This window comes from Ursus arctos, unplaced genomic scaffold, assembly GCF_023065955.2.
Source record: "Ursus arctos isolate Adak ecotype North America unplaced genomic scaffold, UrsArc2.0 scaffold_9, whole genome shotgun sequence".
Classification (NCBI taxonomy): Eukaryota; Metazoa; Chordata; class Mammalia; order Carnivora; family Ursidae; genus Ursus; species Ursus arctos.
The window spans coordinates 4378201-4397670 of NW_026623111.1; the positions used below are offsets into that span (position 1 = coordinate 4378201).

Genomic DNA, 19470 nt, shown 5'->3' on the forward strand with positions numbered 1-19470 from the left:
CTATGACCCAAGCTGAAGGCAGACCCTCAACCAACTGAGCCACCCAGGCGCCCCAAAATTTTAAAATCTTAAAAACAAAAACAAAAACCTTCTCCTCAAAAAATAGACTGGCATGACCATCTGTAGAGCTCTATAGAGGTCAAAACTCTTTAAAATTTCACTTCTATGCTCAAATGATAAATATTACAAAGGTAAACGTAAAAAGTAGCAGACATAGGCACTCACATACACAACAAAAATATACATACATAACTGGGAAAAGGATATTAACAAATCAGTTAAGTATCCAAACACTGAACATAAAAGCCAGCTTTTAAATGACTCCTGTTAAATATAAAGTTGATTATGCTTTTCTTATAGATTCTGGTCAAGTTCTCCATCACATGAAATATTTAATTTGGGGGTTAGTAATAAGTATTCTACTCCCATGAATATGAAATCAGACAACTCTGGAAAAAAAGATAATAATCCCTAGAAATCTTTGATAAATAAGGGTAATCTTATCCAGATGCTTCTTTCAGGGGTTACCTAACGGCCAGTAACCAGAACTACAGGAGTGATTTGGGCCCCGAGTTGTGTTATAGATCCCTGAACATTCATGTTTCAACCCCTCACAAACAAGGTCGAAGACCTGTGTAATTTATGCAGAAGTCACTACCTACAAACCAATTCTCCCCCCCCCCCCCCCGGCTCTGAGACCTTTACTACAAGAGCAAGTGAGGAGAGGGCTTAAGAGGGAAGATGGTCGCTGTGGTGGCAGCTTTTATGTCAGAGCTTACTCAGACCCACTGAAGCAGAATCTCCATTTTACCAAGTTCCGCAGGTGACAAACGTACTTTTTTTTCCTTTTTAAGTAACTCTAGGCCCAAAGCGGGGCTTGAACTCACCACCCTGACGACAAGAGTCACATGCTGTACAGACTGAGACAGGCAGGTGCCCCCAAATGTACTTTAAAGTTTGAGAACACAGTCCTTAGACCTCTTTCCCTATCTTAAGGTCAGAAAGAGGCTTGTCTGTTCTTCTAAAAGTATTCAAGTTTTTCTTCTCATACTGTAGCAAACTGAGTTAGTTTCCATCCAGCCCTTCATTTCCCCTCAAACAACCCGTTACACAGCAAGTCCCCACCGTCGTCACCATGGGACGGACTGGCAGTGCCTCCCTGTAGGCTGAGGACATGTCCCTGCACTGCCCCCTGTGACTGGTGTGGCCACTGAACCGCAGTGGACATGACCTACGCATGTCCAACCAGCTTTAAAAGTGATCATGTGATTAGACCTCTTCTGCTATCACAGGAAGAACGTGTTCCAGATGGGACCGCTTCCTCAGCATGGGTCTCAGGATGAGAAGACATCTGGAAGGGCACCATAGCAACAAACTCGTGGCCGCCAATGTATTGATGTGAGCCACGAAGAAATGTTTGGTGCTTAAGCCACTGAGACTCAGGGGTTTGGTCACTACAGTGCAACCCTGTAAAATCTAATAAAACATTCAAGTTCTTAATCCATTTACGAGTTACCTCTATCTAGAATTAGTGAAGCAGGCACCTAACTGCATGTTTTTCTACACGGAAAACTAGCTGTGCCAGTGTCATGAATGGATCAGCCCTCTATCCCCACCTGTAACTGCACTTCTCTCCCGGACCCAAGCTCCACATAACCACACGTCTGTCTGGGGCTCTTTTCCATGCTCAACATACTCATCCCCACGCCAACACCACGCTGGCTGAACTACCAGACTTTCACACGAAGTATCAAGATTTTTCCTCAGGAGGGTCTTCCCTGTGCTTGGCCTTTTGTTCGTTCTCACAATTTTAGGATCAGCCACCACATCTGTGTGAAACCCTGCTGGGATTTTAATGGGAGATGCATTAAATATATTGATCAATTTGAGGAAAACAGTCTACTTTACACCATACAGTCTTCCCATTTATGAACAAGGACCATTTCTCCATTTATTTAGGTCTCCGGCTAGATCTTTCAAATAAGTTTTCATGCTCAGCACACACATTTATTCCTAGATACTAGGTCACAGACTCTCCCAGGTTTTATACAGAATCATCATCTGCAGATGACAATTTTCTGTTTCTAGCACTGCAATCCTTCAGCAGGTCAATGCTGTTCTCTGGGTGTGCGGCCTTTGGCAGGACAATGAAGAGAAGTGGCATCAGCAGGGGGTCCTTTGTCCTGTACCCGACTATACAGGAAATGTTTCCACACTTCCTCACTAAAACTGATGTTCTCTGTAGGTTTTCTGTAGACATCCTTTACTGGCTACAAACATTTCCTTCTACTTGCAGTTTGCTAAGATCATAGCTATAGGGGCTCAGTCACCTATGTCTAGAGCTAGTGAACGAAGGTACTTCCTTTCTTATAACGTAAATGTGGTTGTCCTCCAGCGACAGCAGAAGCAGCTTGTGTTGATGGAATTTACCACCAAAGTGGTTGTACATGCGTGCTCACTGCATTCCAACACCCCGTGAGGCCGACACCATTATTATTCCTTGTACAGATGATGACACAGAAACTCAGAACAGAAACTTCATTTCTCCAAACAGCAAAAAAAGAGAAGAGTGGGGATCTGAAAGCAGGCTAAGCTAACTCCAGAGTGAAGCTCCTCACCGCTACAGACTGTCTGGTAACAACTTGCCCCTACCCAAAGGGTCCTTCTGGCCCGAAAGGGGGGGACTTGAGCAGCAATGTCTGTACCTAACTCCAGCTGTCCAGGAGTTACATTCTGCTCAGGTAGTCCCATTCGACCACGGTTCCCCCTTAGGATCCTTCAAATCATCAAAGCAGGACAAATTCAAACAGAGGGGGAAAGAAGGTAGGATTAAATGAACCAAGAATTTTAAATTCACATGAAATAGGTCCCAAAATTTTAATACCAAGCTATTGTTCCAGGGACCTTTTTTGAGAGAGAGAGACAATATGGGGGGGGGGGGGGGCAGAAGGAGAGAGAGTCTTAAGCACAGAGCCCGACATGGAGCTCAATCTCACAACCCCAGCCAAAACCAAGAGTCAGACACTTACCGACAGCACCACCCAGGCACCGCCCCCATGGGTACTTCTTAATCAACATCGGCATGCTGAACTGTCTTCAGCTGCTTTCCAGAGAAACCACTTCCCAAAGACCCCAACTTGTGACACTCACTGAGGAACTGACTGCCCCATCAGATTCAAGTGACCCTTAATTGTATTTAAATATCAGAAACCACCACCATTTGGTGAATATACAAGACACAGTGGGGGTGACAAAGCAGCTTAATCTGGGGGGCAATGGTGGCATGTTCTCTAGTAATTTTAAAGCTAGGAGAATGTGATTTCAACGCATGCTCGAAAAAATCATCCTCAATGGCCCACGCCATCCATTTGCTCTGCAGATAAACCAGAAGTCACATTTCCCCGCCGTAGAAACACTATGTTCCAGGTTTAGGAACATGTATACGCTAATCAAAGTCCTAGGAACCACAGTCACTTCCAATTAGTAGCTCCTTTCCACCCTCTCATAACCACTGGTCAATCCAGCTCTGTTCAGCCCTCAGCCCAATGACTGATGCCCTTACAAGATGAGGGAAACAGGGACAGAGACCCACAGAGGAGGCCACACGCAGACAGAGGCAGAGATGGGAGTGAGGTGTACACAAGCTGAGGAACCCCAGAAGCTGAGAGAGAGGCACAGAACAGGTCCTTCGACAGAAGCTCCAAATGGAACCCAGCCTCCTGACACCTGCCTTTCAGACTTGCAGCCTCCAGACCTGTAAGGATAAATCTGCCCTCCGCCCAGGCCGAGGCATTTCCTTACAGCAGCCCTGGGAAGCTCCTGCAGCTCTTCCGACCTCACACCCGGCCCAAGGCACCCCTCCGCTTCTGCGGCTTCCACCTCCTGAGAAGCATATGGTACGTGACCGTGAGGAGAAAGGAACGGGCAGGTGTCAGCGTCAGGAGCGTGCTGATTTTATACTCAGACACATGCCCTAATCTAGGGCTGTTCCAACATTTCTCAGAGGCAAACCCCAATACTACGCCTGAAACAGGTTACGGTGGCACAGGTGAGGAGCGTGGGAACTGCCCAACTCCCATCTCCCCACCCACCCGGCCTCATGCCTGAACTCTTTCACTCATTTGTCAGTCAATAACCCTTTGAGCACCTGCTCTGTGTTCGATGCGGCTTTCGCAGCATGGAAAACACGAGCTAAAGCAAACCTCTGCATTTTACGGATTAAGACACTTAACGTCGCCAGGGTCCTGCGGCGGGAGCAGACCAGGGCCACCGCGGTCCAGCTGCGAAGCTGCGGCTGCTTCCACCACACCGTCCGCCCCTCATCCAACTTGCAGCCTTGCTGTCATCCAATTTTGAAGATCAAAGCAAAGCCTTTTACTTTGCATTCAGCATATCCTTCTTCATCAAAGCTTTTGGTTTGGCCATGACTGTTCACCATCTGCAGAGACCTAGAGACGCTTTGAGAAGCTGACACACCTGAACCCTGAGCCAGAGGGAAAGTGAGAGCAGCTCCGACCCCACTTTAGCCAACGGCGGACTGCAGGGTGCTACCCGATCCTTTTCAAGGTACTCCTTTGCCTGCCCTGGCAACACCCGGGTAAGTCTACTCGAGGAGCTGCAATTTCCGTGACAGTCTCTACCCCACGACTAGGGGAAAAATGGTTATAGACACTGTTCCTAAATGTGCATGTGTGTGTTTGGAAATGGGAGAATGAAACGCAGGGGAAAAAGTATTCCGTGTAAGGGAAGAAATCTTTGCCTGATACTGGAGCAATATGGCCACAGTGCAGGAAGCAGCAGCCCGCCAGCGGCGCCTGCAAGGTCCTCGGACCAGCTGGGGTCAGCGGAGGGCCTACACCCGGCCCCAGCTCCAGGTCTCTGGGAGACGCTCAGGGCAGGGGCGACCTGGGCACAAGGTCCTGAGGGCTAAGGGAACTGAATGACAAGACCGATGGCAACAAAGCCCTCCCTCAGGGTGGCTGAGTCCACTCCCGGGGCCTAAGGGAGTGTTAAGAAGTCCTCTGCGGAGCTCAGAATTAGAAGGAAGGTAAGACGTTCTTATGGAAGTTGCATCAAGCAAAGGTTGCAAGGCGGGAAAGAGCCTGAGACCAAGGTTTTGCGGTCACTAGAGTTAGCTGCCTGCATTAATTGCGTCAAAGCTCCTATGTGTGCTCTTTCTCCGACTGCCGTTCTTCTGCAAAGGCCACGTTACATCAAAGCTCTCACTCAGCAGGCTGCATCGCATCCTGATGAAACTCTATTTTTTTTAAAGATTTTATTTATTTATTTCACAGAGAGAGAGACAGCCAGCGAGAGAGGGAACACAAGCAGGGGGAGTGGGAGAGGAAGAAGCAGGCTCCCACCAGAGCAGGGAGCCCGATGCGGGGTTCAATCTCAGGACCGTGGGATCACACCCTGAGCCGAAGGCAGACGCTTAACACGACTGAGCCACCCAGGTGCCCCTGAAACTCACTTTAAAATAAAACCAAAAACAAAAGAAATTATAGGGAAAGATCCTGATCCTCCAGACGGTCTCCAAGATCCATTCCTGTCTAAAGAGCCAAGCCCATCTACTGCACAGTGGCCAGACCTAGCTGCTCTCTGATTCTTTTCCACAAGTTCTAGAGAAATTTTAGTGAGGCTCACTTGCCCATAGGCCACAACTATTATCACCCCTCTCTGTTCTCCAGCTCCCCTCCTCTGCCGGCTCTCCAGGCCGTCCTCAGACTTCTCCACCAACACCTGCTTCCTCCATTAGCACCATCCAATAGCAAGATGCAAGTCACCAGTATGCAATTTCAAATTTTCCCATAGCCAGATTCAAAAGAAAATGGGTAAAATTAATTTTAGTAATATACTGTATTTAACTCAATAGATCCGAAATATTATCACTCCAAACATAATCAAGTAAAAAGATCATTGACAATTTACATTCTTTTTTCCCCACACTGAGTCTTGGAAATCTGGTGTATGTTTAACACTTACAGCACATCTCAAGTCAAACTAGCCACAATTCAATTGCTCAAAAGCCACGTGTAGCTCGTGGCTAGCTAACTGAACAGCACAGTCCTAGATGATCTCCAGTCCTATGATTTTAAATACCATCTATATAGAAATTACTCCAAACTGTACTCTGCTTCTCTCGTGAACCCCGCAATTCTAGAACCATCAAGCTATTAGATGGGTGTCTAACTGGCATCTCAACTTATAACAGGTCTTTAAAAAAACACAAAAACTGAATTCTCACCACCACCATCCTTGCTGAGACCTTCCCAATGTCAGCCAAGGCAACCTCCTGCTTCCACTGCTCAAGCCAAAAGCTCTGGCATCACCCAGACCCCTCATCCTCCTCTCACATCCCATACCCAACCCACCAGCAAATCCGTAGCTCTCCCTTCCTAACATATCCAGAATCAGGGTCCTTCATCTGTTCTGCTCCCCCTCTGGACGATACTCTGCTCCGCAGACAGCGCCCCTCTCTCTCCCTTATTTCCTTCAGGTCTTGGGTCTCGGTTCAAGTGGCATCTTATCAGAGAGCCCTTCCCTGTCCACCCTATAAAACATGACCCTCATCTCCTGGCTTTATTTTCCCTCCTAGCAGTTTTCACTTGACAGCTGTATCCATTTGCTTACTCATACTGTCAGGACAGAACAGTGCTGCGTGTGTGTGGTGAGCAGCGGCTGCCCCACTCTGACAGCCCTTCAGGAGAACCCACTGCGGGGAGCCCAGCTGACCCACAGCCTCCCGCTGCTGCACATCCAGAATCGCCATGGCAAGGACACCCAGCCACCCCAGCAAAGCTGAGCAGGACGGGGTACTAGACCCAGGCCACCCAGCCTGTCACAGACCCCCTAGCAGCCTAGCCAAGCCTTTCTCAGAACTGCACGGGCCTGAGGCTGCTCCCACCCAGGCCCTCCTCCCCTCACTCCCTTGCGCAGGGTCTCACCTGCACAGGGGTCAGAGGCTGCTCCTGCACACTCCTGCTCCCTCGATCTCCCTTCCACAACAATTCCTCCCTAAGTCTCCTGCATGTCTAAGCACTGTGGCATCTGTGTCTCGGACATTGCAGGCAGTCGGCAAGTATTGTGGGAACAAATAAACCTCCAGGAAGAGTAGGGCAGTGGAGAGAAAATGGACTTGAAGTTTCAAGGATAGACGTTTGGGCTCCAGCTCTGCTTCCTCCATTAGCACCATCCAATAGCAAGATGCAAGTCACCAGTATGCAATTTCAAATTTTCCAATAGCCAGATTCAAAAGGAAATGGGTAAAATTAATTTTAGTAATATACTGTATTTAACTCAATAGATCCGAAATATCATCACTCCAAACATAATCGAGTAAAAAGATCGATTATTATTATTTGTAACCTCAGGGAAGCTTCTTGAGGCCTCTAAACCACAGCTGGACCCTTTATAAAATGGAGATAACGGCACGTGTCTCCAGGGTTGTCAGGAGGATACAGGAATTAACTGAGGTCCCTGATGCCAGGCCTACTGGCTAGGAGCTGCAGAACAAGTGTGGGCCCCCTCTCCTCCTTACCCCTTCTCCTCCTCACCCACTCTCCGTAGCCATTTCTAAGACTCCTGCCCTTCCACCAAGAATTCTGACCACTTTTAACTAAATAAAGCCCCCAATAATCCTATATACCCACCAGTGATCCCCTGTTCAATTGAGCCTAACTGATGGTTAAACTTTATTTTTCATTCCTGACTTGCCTGTGGTGGGCTTAGGATTCATTTTACTAGGTTTGAGAAAATGAAATCCCAGAGATAGGTATCTTAACAGTCTGAAACTTAAACTGTTTCCCTAAAGTTTCAAGGAAAGCACGCTTTAAAAAAACACACCAATACAAAATCTAAAACTGCAGTTCAGTACCCACCTCCTCCTGCTGTTTTTACAGCTCCTTTAAAGGTTTTTAAGTTTGTAGTGTTCTAGATCATTAGCGGTTTCTCAAGAAAATACACACGGACTTTGCATAGACTTAATTAGTAGTTTCTAAGAAGACTCAAGAATGATGTATGTGCACTTATATAAGCGTTCCAGAAGTCTCCAAGTTGAAAAACTAAATTGTTAGTGGTGGTCACTCACAGGGAGCAGGATTAGGAGGCATGAGGATGAGGGATGCTTCTTTTATAAAGTGTTTAGGGGACAGGGGCGCTGGAGTGGCTCAGTCGGTCAAGCATTTGACTCTTGATTTCAGCTCAGGTCATGATCTCAGGGTTGTGAGATCAAGCCCCACATCAGGCTCCACACTGGGTATGGAGTCTGCTTACGATTCTCTCTCCCTCTCCCTCTGCTCCCCCTCCACACACACCCTCCATTTAAAAAAAAAAAAAAAAAAAAAGCCTTTACAGGACTGACATAACTGGTAGGGTCCAGTGCAAAGTGAAAATGTAGGCCCCTTGATCAAAATTATTAAGAGTATCAAGGCAGCTCCCCCTGCTTGTGCTCTCTGACAAATAAAGTCTTAAAAAAAAAAAAATCTCCTTAAAAAAAAAGATGTACAGGGACACCTGGGTGGCTCAGTTGGTTAAGCATCTGCCTTCAGCTCAGGTCATGATCCCAGCATCCTGGGATCAAGTCCCACATCAGGCTTTCCGCTCAGCGGGGAGCCTGCTTCTCCCTCTGCCCTCCCCCCCCCCACACGCTTGTGCGTGCACATGTGCTCTCTCTCTCTGACAAATAAATAGATAAAATCTTTAGAAAAAAAAAAAAGTGTTCACAGAAACACGGAAGCCTGTCCCATCAACTAGCTCAATAAATTCTGGCACATTCATACGATGGAATACTAGGCACGTAAAAAACCACAGTGAAGTCGATCTGTACATAAAGATCTGTACATGCTGATATGGAAAGCACTCCAAGATGCAAGGTCAGGGTTTGCTTAAACATAGAACACTCTTGACAGTGACTCCATTTTTCAGAAGCACTGGCATATTTTTTGCCTAGGACATCCAAGAAATTTATCAGTGTTTTTTTCCGTACAGGAAGGGGAGCAAGAGGAGACTTACTTTTCATCTTATAATCTGAATTCTTAGATTTAACATGTAATTTTAAAAAAATAAACAGGTTTTAAAACAGTTATTATGATTTAGAACAATGTTTTGATGAATCATACAAAATATATGTTAACAGTTTTTTAATTTTTTAAAAAATATTTATTTACTGAAGTAATCTCTACCCCAGCATGGGGCTTGAACTCACATCCACGTGATCAGAGCCGCCTGCTCTTCTGAGCCCGCCAGGCGCCCCTACTTTAACAGTTTTATTTTTTTAAAGATTTTATTTATTCATTTGACAGAGAGAGACAGCCAGCGAGAGAGGGAACACAAGCAGGGGGAGTGGGAGAGGGAGAAGCAGGCTTCCGGCAGAAGAGCCTGATGTGGGGCTCGATCCCAGGACTCTGGGATCATGCCCTGAGCCGAAGGCAGACGCTTAATGACTGCGCTACCCAGGTGCCCCTAACAAACAGTTTTAAATAAAGCTTTTAAATTTATAAAAGCAAGAAACCCCTTTGCTGGTAATAGCAAAAAAAGAAAAAACAATGCAATCAGTACTCAATTATTTCTGCTGGTAACCAAAGGAAGCAGCGGCAAATCACCACCACCAAAAAAAGAATTTAAAAAGCGTCTCTTCCATTTTGCTTTCTCTCTGTTAAAATCTTCACAGAAGACGCTAAGAAGCAAAATGTTAATCAGACACCTAAGAAAAAGCTAGTAACTGAATAAATAAATAAATAAATAAATAAAAGTAAATTAAGGGCTTGAATAAATCCCCAAACTGGGCAAACAATTTTGAAATAGTTATGTGCTGGCTATTAAGGTTCCAAAGGTACTCTGGAAAATGTAATTGAGCTAGAAACTAACTCCTGGCTGAAAAGGAAAATAAGTCCCTCCTCATTTTTCACCTCCCCGAATTAACTAAGGTAACAACCACATCACCAAAAAATAAATTTGAAAAATAAATTTGAAAACGCACCAAGGCACATTTCCTTACACTTATTTATCTCCACAGGTGATGGACTCATTTCACTACGTACTGAGCAACCACTCCCCTGAGCCGGGCACCATGAAGACTGCAGACAGAGCCCGGCTCGCTTCCAGTCACGAGAGGAGCAAATGCACGCGCGCACACACACACACGCGCACACAGTGTCTGTATTCACAGAACTCCCATTTCTTTACCACTCTAGCTAGAAACAAAAGTAGCACATTCTCAAGCATATTGTAATATTAAAATAACTGTCCTATCGCCATTATTTCTAAGACAGATACCAGTCCATCCCCTGGGATAGCCCTATGATCCACAGTTCTTTGCGGCAGGTTTTAAGAGAGATTTATCAGGAATATATAGATTTCCAGGACATCGATTAAGCATTTGTCTTCAGCTCAGGTCATGATCCCAGGGTCCTGGGTTGGAGCCCCACATCAGGCTCCCAGCCCAGCGGTGAGTCTGCTTCTTCCTCTCTGCCCCTTCCCCAGGCTTGTTCTCTCTCTCCCTCTCTCAAAAATAAATTTAAAAATCTTTAAGAAAAAAAAAAGTTTCAAAATCATAGCCGGTTTTCCTCACCTAGTTTCTCCCTTTCCAGCCAGGCGTTAACAGTGATGACCAGACAGAGGAAGAGACACAGAGCTATGGAAAAGCCTAGTGACCCAGAATGCTTTGGCGATAATACCAAAATCAGAATTTCAACAGTCACTCCAAATTCTAAATAGAGTCTATCATTTAATAATTACAAGACACAGAAGATTAAAATGAAAACATCTGCTTTACTGAAAAATAACATACAGTGTGAAATTTGACAATTCCCATTTTCCACTGACTTTCTTAAGCCATGTGCAAAAAACCTGGCTCACCTACAGATAGGTCTGTGTGTCTTCAGAATAATTTAGGACCACTGTCACTAATCTGCTTGTGCAAGAGCCCTCTCCAACCAAGTACTCACTTTTCTGCTTATTATCAAACTAATGAAAGAACAGGGTTGCAGGTGGAAAACCCAGAGGATTTTTCTTTACACACACACTTAGAAGGACACCCCAGAAATAATCCGTCAACACTGCTACAGTAAACCAGCATATACAATCAACTTACCCAACCACTGGTGTTTTCTACACCGGCTTAAAATAATGGCTAACAGCTGCTGCTTACTGAACACTTATTATGTGCTGGGTCCTGTTCTGTGTCACATGTATGCATGAAGCTCTCACAGAGAACCATTCCAAACCTACTCCCCCTCCGCTAAAATCAAGAGACTGCAGGGCGACTGACTTAATTCAGTCAACCATTTAATGAGTAAGTACCACATAAAAGACCACACTGCACACTAGAAGTCATCAGCAATGGATAAGGTTTCTGCTCTTCCCTCGGGAAGTTTATAATCCAGGAAAGGCCCCCACATAAAAACTACACTAAAAAGTCATAAGGAAAAATAACTGAGTGGAGGCATCAGTCAAGCACTGTGTGGGAGAAGAATGATGAAAAGTTAATTCTGAAAATCAGGGGAGAAGTTTCTTTCATAGAAGCAGAAGCATTTAAGCCAAGCTCCCAGTATTAAGGATTTTGATAGGAAGAGAAAGGCATAAAACACATTCCAGAGTAAAGGAACTGGACAAACAAGCACAAAAGGGGCCAGAGGCCTAGTGCTGAAATACGAGGTGGCGAGAGAGGCCCAGTAGAGATGCGGCTAAGAGTTCTACGAGGCCAGGTGGCATTGGCCTTAGAGTGGTATCTTTATCACTAAGTCCCAACTGGTGGTAGTGTCTCCCAGGTGAAAATCTTTGTAGGAGTAAGCCTACCAACAGAACTAGGCCATATCCCTCAGGTGTGGTGGCATGGGCAGGGAATGCCAAGAACCTCCTCAGTGCATACTGGGGGCAGAGATGATGAGATTTGCTTTACCCACTGAGCAATTCTGGTAACGGAACATAGAAGGACCAGCGAGACCAGAGAAAGGGAGGCCATCAGCAGACCTATAGAAACAATCTACAAGAGGACTGGAAGGGCTGGCTAGGGAAACCGCTGAGAAAAGGGCTGATGGAAAAGAGACGTGGGGGGCAGACCTGGTAAAAACCTGGTCAGGCCAGGGAAGACTCACAAGTCTAGGGACCTCCAGCCTAGGGACCGGTAACCAAGAGGACAATTGTGCAGCGAAAACATCCTATTAGCTTCTATCTGAACAAGGCCGTGCCGCACACGAAGTGTAGCCACTTTAGGTGACGCCGCAAAGCAAAAATAGCACAGAGAAGATTGTTCTCATTGCACAGAATCAAGACACTGAGGTCCAAGAGAGATTTAACCGACTTGCCCAGGGTGACACCGGGGTAACAGATGAGCCAAGACACCAACAACCCAAGTCCTGCACAGCCAGACTTTATGTGCTTTAAATAAGCCTCCCAAAAAGCAAGTTACTTTTTATATGTCTAACAAATGTCCAAAAAAAAAAAAAGCTTTAAACAAAAACTCTTAAAAAAAAAAAAAAGCTCTAACTTGCTGGGAGTGCAATTTTTTTTCAAAGGTAAGAAATATTTGGGGGCGCCTGGGTAGTTCAGACAGTTAAGCGTCTCCCTTTGGCTCAACTCATGATCTCAAGGTCCTAGGATCGAGCCCCAAGTCAGGCTCCCTGCTAAGCCAGGAGTCTGCTTCTCTCTCCCCACTCCTGCTCTCTCTCAAATAAATAAATAAAATATTTTTAAAAAATATTTTAAAACTTGTGCTCTGGTTTCCTCAACCCAAGAGAGGACTTCTCAGTCAGTGCAGGCTCAAGGACCCTGGAAGTTTAGACACAGATGAGAGAGGTGGTTGTTTCTACTTTGTATAAAAATCCCACCTGGTATTACGTGAGACATCAAATATAATGGAAAAGAAATATTCTAAGTATTAAATATCTTTAATGTAGTAAAACTGCATTTCGAATATTGTGGTTGGTACTCTTATGTTTGTTATTAAAATACTTAATAATAATAATATACCACATAAGGTGAATGACAGACTTTGACTTTAATTTAGCAAACATTTGAACACTAATGTTTAAGCACCTGAGCAAGGTGTTGGGGGTAAAATAATGGTATGGCCACCACAGCCAGAGTTTCACATACACAATGCAAGGTGATATAGGCAATGATGAAAGCAAAATAGAGGGTTATGACTGCAGGAATGAATAATTCACATTGACAGAGTTTCGAAAGGGCTCCAGAGGACGTAAAATCGGGTGTGGACTTTTAAAAACCGGAGAGGGCAGGCGTGAGAGCACTGCAATCAGAGAAAAGGACATAAGCAAAGAAGGAAGTAGCTGGGCCCATTTAGAGAACCGAGCATAGTCCCATTCAGTGGGACAGTGTGGAAAGGTAACAGAGAGGACAGGTAAAGTTCAGAGAGGACTCGGGCCAGAATGAGGGGCCTTGAATGTGATGCTGATGGGTCTGGAATCTAGGCTCCAAACAACAGGCAGTCTTAGATTTCGGAGCCAGAGACTGGCAAGACGTGATCTGTGTTTAGGACACAGGACTCTGGCAGCCAGGCAAAGTGTGCCCAGGAAGGGGTGGGGAGGAGTCTAAAGAGAGAGCATCAGCCAAGAGAGGATTCTGCCACTTCGCAAACTAGCTCTAATCTAATATTTTTAAAAGGAGAGGGCTGGGGGTGTCTGGGTGGCTCAGGTTAGTTGGCTGCCTTCAGTCCAGATCAGAGTCCTGGGATCAAGCCCCACATTGGGCTCCTTGCTCCACAGGAGGCTGCTTCTCCCTCTCCCTCTGCTTGCCATTCCCCCTGCTTGTTCTCTCTCTCTCTCTCTCCCCGCCCCCTGTCAAATAAATAAAATCTTTAAAAATAAATAAATAAAATAAAAGGAGAGGGCTGTTGACAGAATTATTTCTCATTTCCCCTCACCTGATTACCCCAACCACCCTGTGGGACAGGTATCATTCCTTCCATTCTATAGACCAGAAAACTGACTCAGAGACCATTAACTGCTCCAAGTCAAAGGCTGCTAAAACAGGGAGAAAAGGCAGGCATGCTATGCAAAATATAAAACAGTCCTACTGCTTTTGAAGGGTGCTACTGTAAAGGTATACCACTAGAGCAATGCTAAATATAATACCACTAAAGAAATGCTAAAAATCTATGTAATTTTCCGAAATGTTGGCAACTTGTGTAACAAATAAGCTAATTACTGTTAAAATAATTACATATTTGCTTTATGTTTATGCCATGGTAAAGACCTGTACTTATCTTTAAAAAACAAAAACCCCTCTAATTCCACTTCCTATGGATTTAAATACTTAAGAGTAGTATTCTCCCCTCCATTCAATGTCCCAGCAGCCAAACTGGCAAACATGAAAACCGATAAATGTGCCCAAACAGGCAGTAAACTACTTTCAAAATAATTAAAAAGTCACTGTTTAGCAAGTACAGCAATTCAATTTAGTATATACAATAAGTCATGATTGCAAAGAGCTTACCTAAAGGTATGCAAAGGCAGTTTTGGAAATGGCTTTTGTCACAAAGAAATACTGAGATCCATTTAAGAATGGATCAATCCAAAACAACCCATGACAGAATATTTGACCTTCAGGATGTAGACCGGTAGATTTCCCCCGCTTTAAATGCAGTCTACGAAATGGTCAAGGAGTTCTGGCATGGGTCTCACACTGCACATGAGAAATCTAGCTTGGGGCTCTGACTGTACAGTTTTACCCACAACATCACCTCCTATTATCAAAACTGCCTGCCCCCACCCCTTCACCCCCTCACCCATCTTCTACCACCGGGTTTTTTTTTTTCGGTTTTTTCTTTTCTTTTTTTAAACAAGCAAAGGCCCAAAGATGTAAAACCCATTCTTAGAAACTTGGGACAATGAACCCAAGTATCCAACCCAGGTAATTACTAGCAAGAATCACAATTAAATCATTCCAAGGAACCGCACGTCCCCTCCCCGCTTAATCTCCCATACCTTCTACTAGGTTAAGTCTCTACACCTCGCCCACAGAGGCCCCAAACTGAAAGGAGGCGAAAAGAGAAATCAAAACTGGGTTCCGCCACGACTGGGGGTCTGCTCCCGAAGCTCGGCAGGCCCTGTCACCTGCGCACTGCCCGCGGCACGCTACACCCTCGGGAGGCAGGCGGCATTTCTCACGCGACAACCCCGAGTCCCGAGCCCGGAGGCGCGGGGAGCTCCGCAAGGCCGCCGCGGCTGCGCGAGCCCCGCATCCCGACGGAGCGGGCGACTCCGGGGGCCCGCAGCTCCCGCGGGCGGCCCTAACCTTCGCCGGACCCCGCGCCCCGCCCGCCCCGCGCCACAGGCCCGCGCGCCCGTCAGTCAGCGCCCGCCCCGCCCCGCGCGGCCCCTCCCCCGCCGGCGGTCTCCCCGCCCGGGCCCCCAAAGGACAATGCTGGAGGGGAGGGGCGGAGGCACGCGCGGGCCGAGGGCAGCGCGGCGAGCGCCCACCCGCCGGCCGCAGGGGAGCCCCGCCGCCAGCCCGCCCGCCCCCGGGCTCTGCGCCCCGGGCCCCGCGTCCGCGCCCCGCCTCGCCTCCCTGCCGCGAGCCGCTCCCAGCGCAGGCGGCACCGGCCCATTGTGCGGACTCATCGTCCGGCCCCAGCGCGCCCGGCGCCCGGTGCGCGGCCGCGGGGGCCGGGGCGGGGGGTCTCCGGGCCCGCGGCCCGCCGCACGTCCCGGGCCCGGCCGGGGTGCCCGTGGAGCCCACGGGCCCGCCGGGGCAGCCCGGCCTCCCTCAGGCCGGCCCCGGGCTCCTCTGCCGCAGCGGCCGGCGCGGCCCGCGCCCACCCGCCCCGATCCCGGCCCGCGGTACCTGCCGAGCGGCCGGGCGGCGCGGCGGCCGGCGGGGGCGCCTCCTCTCGCGGCGAGGGCTCCGAGCGGCTGCCGAGCGCCGGCGGCCCTGGCCTGCGCCTTACGTAAAGCGGCGGCGGCTCCGGCGCCACTCGGCGGAGGGCGGGAGGCGGCGCGCCGCGGCCGCTCCGCTCCGTTACCCGGCAACTGGCCTCAGCGCCCCGCCAACCGGGCGCGCTCCATATCCTTCCGCCCAGTCGCCGGATTACATCAGCGCCGGCCCGCCCCGCCCGGCCCCGCCCCTCCGGCCGGCCAGCCCCGTGGGCGGGCCGAGGGCACCGGGCCTGGCAGAGCCCTGCGGCCGGGCGTGGGCGCTGGCTGCGGGCGAGAGGTGGAGCGCTGTGGGTAGGAGCCCACCCCCCGTGCGGGCCGTCGGAGGGGAGACGCCCCCCTGCGGAGGGGCACGCGGGGCGGCTCTGGGCGAGAGCCCCTGAGCTCCGCGGCTGGCCCTCCCCGGACCCTAGACGCCTCTGGGGCCGCGCGCCTCGCCCTGAGCCGCCCTACCCGCCGCCCGGTGCAGCCCCCGCCTTTCCGGGTGCAAGCTCCACCTGTCTGCGCCCCCTCCTAACCGCGTCCTGGGATGGCTGGAGTGGGCGGTTTAAAATAAAGACTTTAATTTTTTTTTTTTTTTTAAAGAAACCCAGAAGACAAGCTAAAGAAATGTGACATGGCTCTTTTTATTAAGTAGGCAAAAATAAATTCTGGAACATTCGGAAGTGGGAACCAAAAATGTGCACTAACCTTTTAATCAACGTCTCTCTTCACACCCACCTTCCTTAAATGTGATTCCCAGTCCTGTCCTTAAAAAGCAAATAATTAAGTATGACAGGCACCAGAGGGGATGAAGCCCGGGAGATTACCTACTTACGAAGAGGAAACCCGTTCAGAGGGGAGTGGGCTGCCTGGGGGCGTTGCTCCGTTGATGTATCTATTGGGCACCCACTAGGTGCCAGGCACTGAGCTTTTCTGTTCAGAACTTGCAACGCAACCGGCTCACGGGCTCAAGCAGAAGCGGAAGTACAGACCGGGAAGGGGCCAACTGGGCACTGTGCCGGGTGCTGGAGGGACGAGGACCATGGAGAACATCATTTACATACTACCTACAAAGTGGTTTTCTGCAAACATTTCTTTTGCTCTTCAGAAGAATCCTGGATATTATCATCCCCATTTCACAGGTCAGGGAGCTGAGGCTCAGAGAAAGTGATTATTCCTAAGCCTTGCTGCTAGCGGGGGGGGGGGGGGGGGGGGGGGGGGCTTCTGACTCTCCGGAAACACACTGCCTCTTGGAGGAGGCAGGATTTGATATCCAGGCTCTGCTCTGAAGTCTGGGGTCTTCCCTTGGGCAGCTCTTTCTCACCAGCTTGCTGGCAATTTTGTTTTCCGAGGTTCATCTGGTTTGAATGTACCTTATCACAAGCCTCAGTGTGTTCATTCAATCAACACCTTCTGAGCACCTGTGCTAGGTTTGGCTCCATGCCGGGCGGAGGTGTCCCTGCCCTCTCGGAGCTCCCTTTAAAAGGGAGGGAGAGGATGAAAGGGTATGGGAAAGCCAGGGTGGTCTGGAGCAAAAGAGAGGCAAGTAAAGGCGAATGGGAGTCGAGCTGTCAGGTGCCGCCAACCTGGGATTTCACAAATCGGTGAAATCTCCCTCCAAATATGAGGGATTTGCAGAGCGATCTACATGTTACATTGGTGATATTGCTGCCATCTACACTCATCATTTTGTGAAAGAATTTATGAACAGCAAAAAATAAAAATAGTAGCAATGTATCTCAGATAGTCTCAGAAGGAAACACAGTTGGCAATGTTATAGCTACACACACACACATGCACACAAACACACACATGGAGTTTGCTGGCCTTATTTTTCTCATTTTGCCACAGACCAGATTTTCTAAACCATAAAGTAGTGAAATCAGAAGGCTTCTTAGGGGACGAAGTATTTGAGCAGGATTTGGCTAGGATTAGTAGGATTTAAAGATGGTAGGGGAAGATTAGAGAATGAAAGTATCTTGGTTACTTTGTTTCCTTAACAAAATTGCTCCCTGTCCTTCAGATTGTTTTGATGAAAGTCCAGAAGGTTTGGCTGACTCCAACCTCAGGGCCTTTGCACTTGCTGAATCTGCTGTTCCTGTATGTTTGCAGAGCTGGCTCCTTCTTGTTCCCGTATGTTTGCAGAGCTGGCTCCTTCTCAGGGCTCAGCTATAATGTCTTATGTTCAGAGACACCTTCCTAATCCCCAATTTAGAATTGCCTGCCTTCCCCGTCATGAGGCAACCACCCTGTTTTGTTTTTTTTATTCATCGTTCTTATCAGTATATGCAATTATCTTGGTTGTACGTTTGGTCATTAAACTCATCTTCCCCCCAACCCCAAGACTTGCATCCCAGGAGAGCTGTTGTTTTGTCCGTAGTGGTCACTGACCCATTACAAGACTTGCCAGTTTGTGGGTAAATGACTGAATGGCCATCTGTAATGTAGTCCGAGTGTCTACATGGAGAGAAAACGACTCTGCTTACTCACGTGAGCAATTGGGAACAGCGTCTCAAACACGAACCCTTCACTCCAGTGTGCCGCCCTGCCCGAGACCTTCTTTAAAGCTCTTGAGTAGTGACCAGCGCAGTTCAACCCAGCATAACAGTAGTTCCCGGGCTCTGGAGGGCTGTAATCCGCAGGGAATGAAAGGAGGCCAGAGGACGCTGGTGTTAGGCACAACTGGGGTGGAAGCAGAGGGGTCCCACTTGAGGATTTTCTAAAGAGAAAGCATCTTGGTGTCAGCGTATGCTGCAATCCTCCATTTCGGGTCTCCAGCCCCAGGACCAGCTGCTGCTGCTCTTTGACCCCTGCATGCAGCTGAGGCCATGAGAGGGGGCGTATGACAACTCCTAGCGCCCTCTGACCTGGATGTTCTGGAGGCCAGCAAGGACTCGGGCTGATGCCAGCTGGGGCAGTGGTTTTGTAACCACATTCGTGAGTCCAGGATGCCGCATGGCACGCTGGCAGAAAGCAGGAGCCAGGCGTCCTTCACTCTGGGATCTTGGGTATGTATAAAATCTCCCTCTCCGGGGCTCAGTTTCCCCTTCTGCACAGCAAAGGATTTAGGCAGGAAGATTTCAAAAGTATCCTCCTGTTTGGTTTTTTTTTTCCTCTGAACTTTGGAAACAAAATTTCAATGAAGCCAACTTTGATCAAAGGGGGGAGGCTATCTGGGGGGGGCAGGAGGGTTACAGGAAGTCTCTGTACTTTCTGCTCAGTTTTGCGGTGAACCTACAACTGCTCTTTAAAAAGTGATTTTAAAAATTAAAAAATACGTACAAATCTCAGCTGCCACCCAACACTCACATTACCAGCTCCTGTTTCCTGACCCCAGCTTCCTGCCAAGTGCTCCGCTCACATTGTCCCAACCCCAGCATGGTTGGCAGGGGGGAGGTGATTCCCATTTGCAGTCAGAGACGTGGAGGACTCTGGACAGGTTAGTGGCTCGCCCCTGGCCACGCTGCTCCTTAAGTGGCAGGTTAGGTGGCTTGCCCCGGGCCATGCTGCTACTAAGTGGCAAGCACCAGGATTTGATTGTAGCCCTGTTCTTGCTACTATGCAACACATTTCCATTAAAGTCCTTCCTGAGTCG

General features: G+C 48.3%; 1 protein-coding gene across 9 annotated transcripts in view; it reads right to left on the reverse strand.

Annotated features, from left to right (window-relative positions):
- Window positions 1-18692, reverse strand: part of KIAA0232 (KIAA0232 ortholog) — an 84444-nt gene extending 65752 nt beyond the window's left edge. For 5 of the 9 annotated variants that reach the window (XR_007187803.2, XM_048211784.2, XM_048211782.2 and 2 more), the window contains exon 1: window positions 15805-15941. The gene's annotated coding sequence lies outside the window, so the exon portion shown is untranslated. Of the gene's footprint in view, window positions 1-14945; window positions 15253-15804; window positions 15942-18365 lie in introns of those variants that run through there. The other 4 variants (XM_044379411.3, XM_026485828.4, XM_044379412.3 and 1 more) reach the window with 4 other exon arrangements.
- Between the last annotated feature and the right edge of the window lie 778 nt (window positions 18693-19470).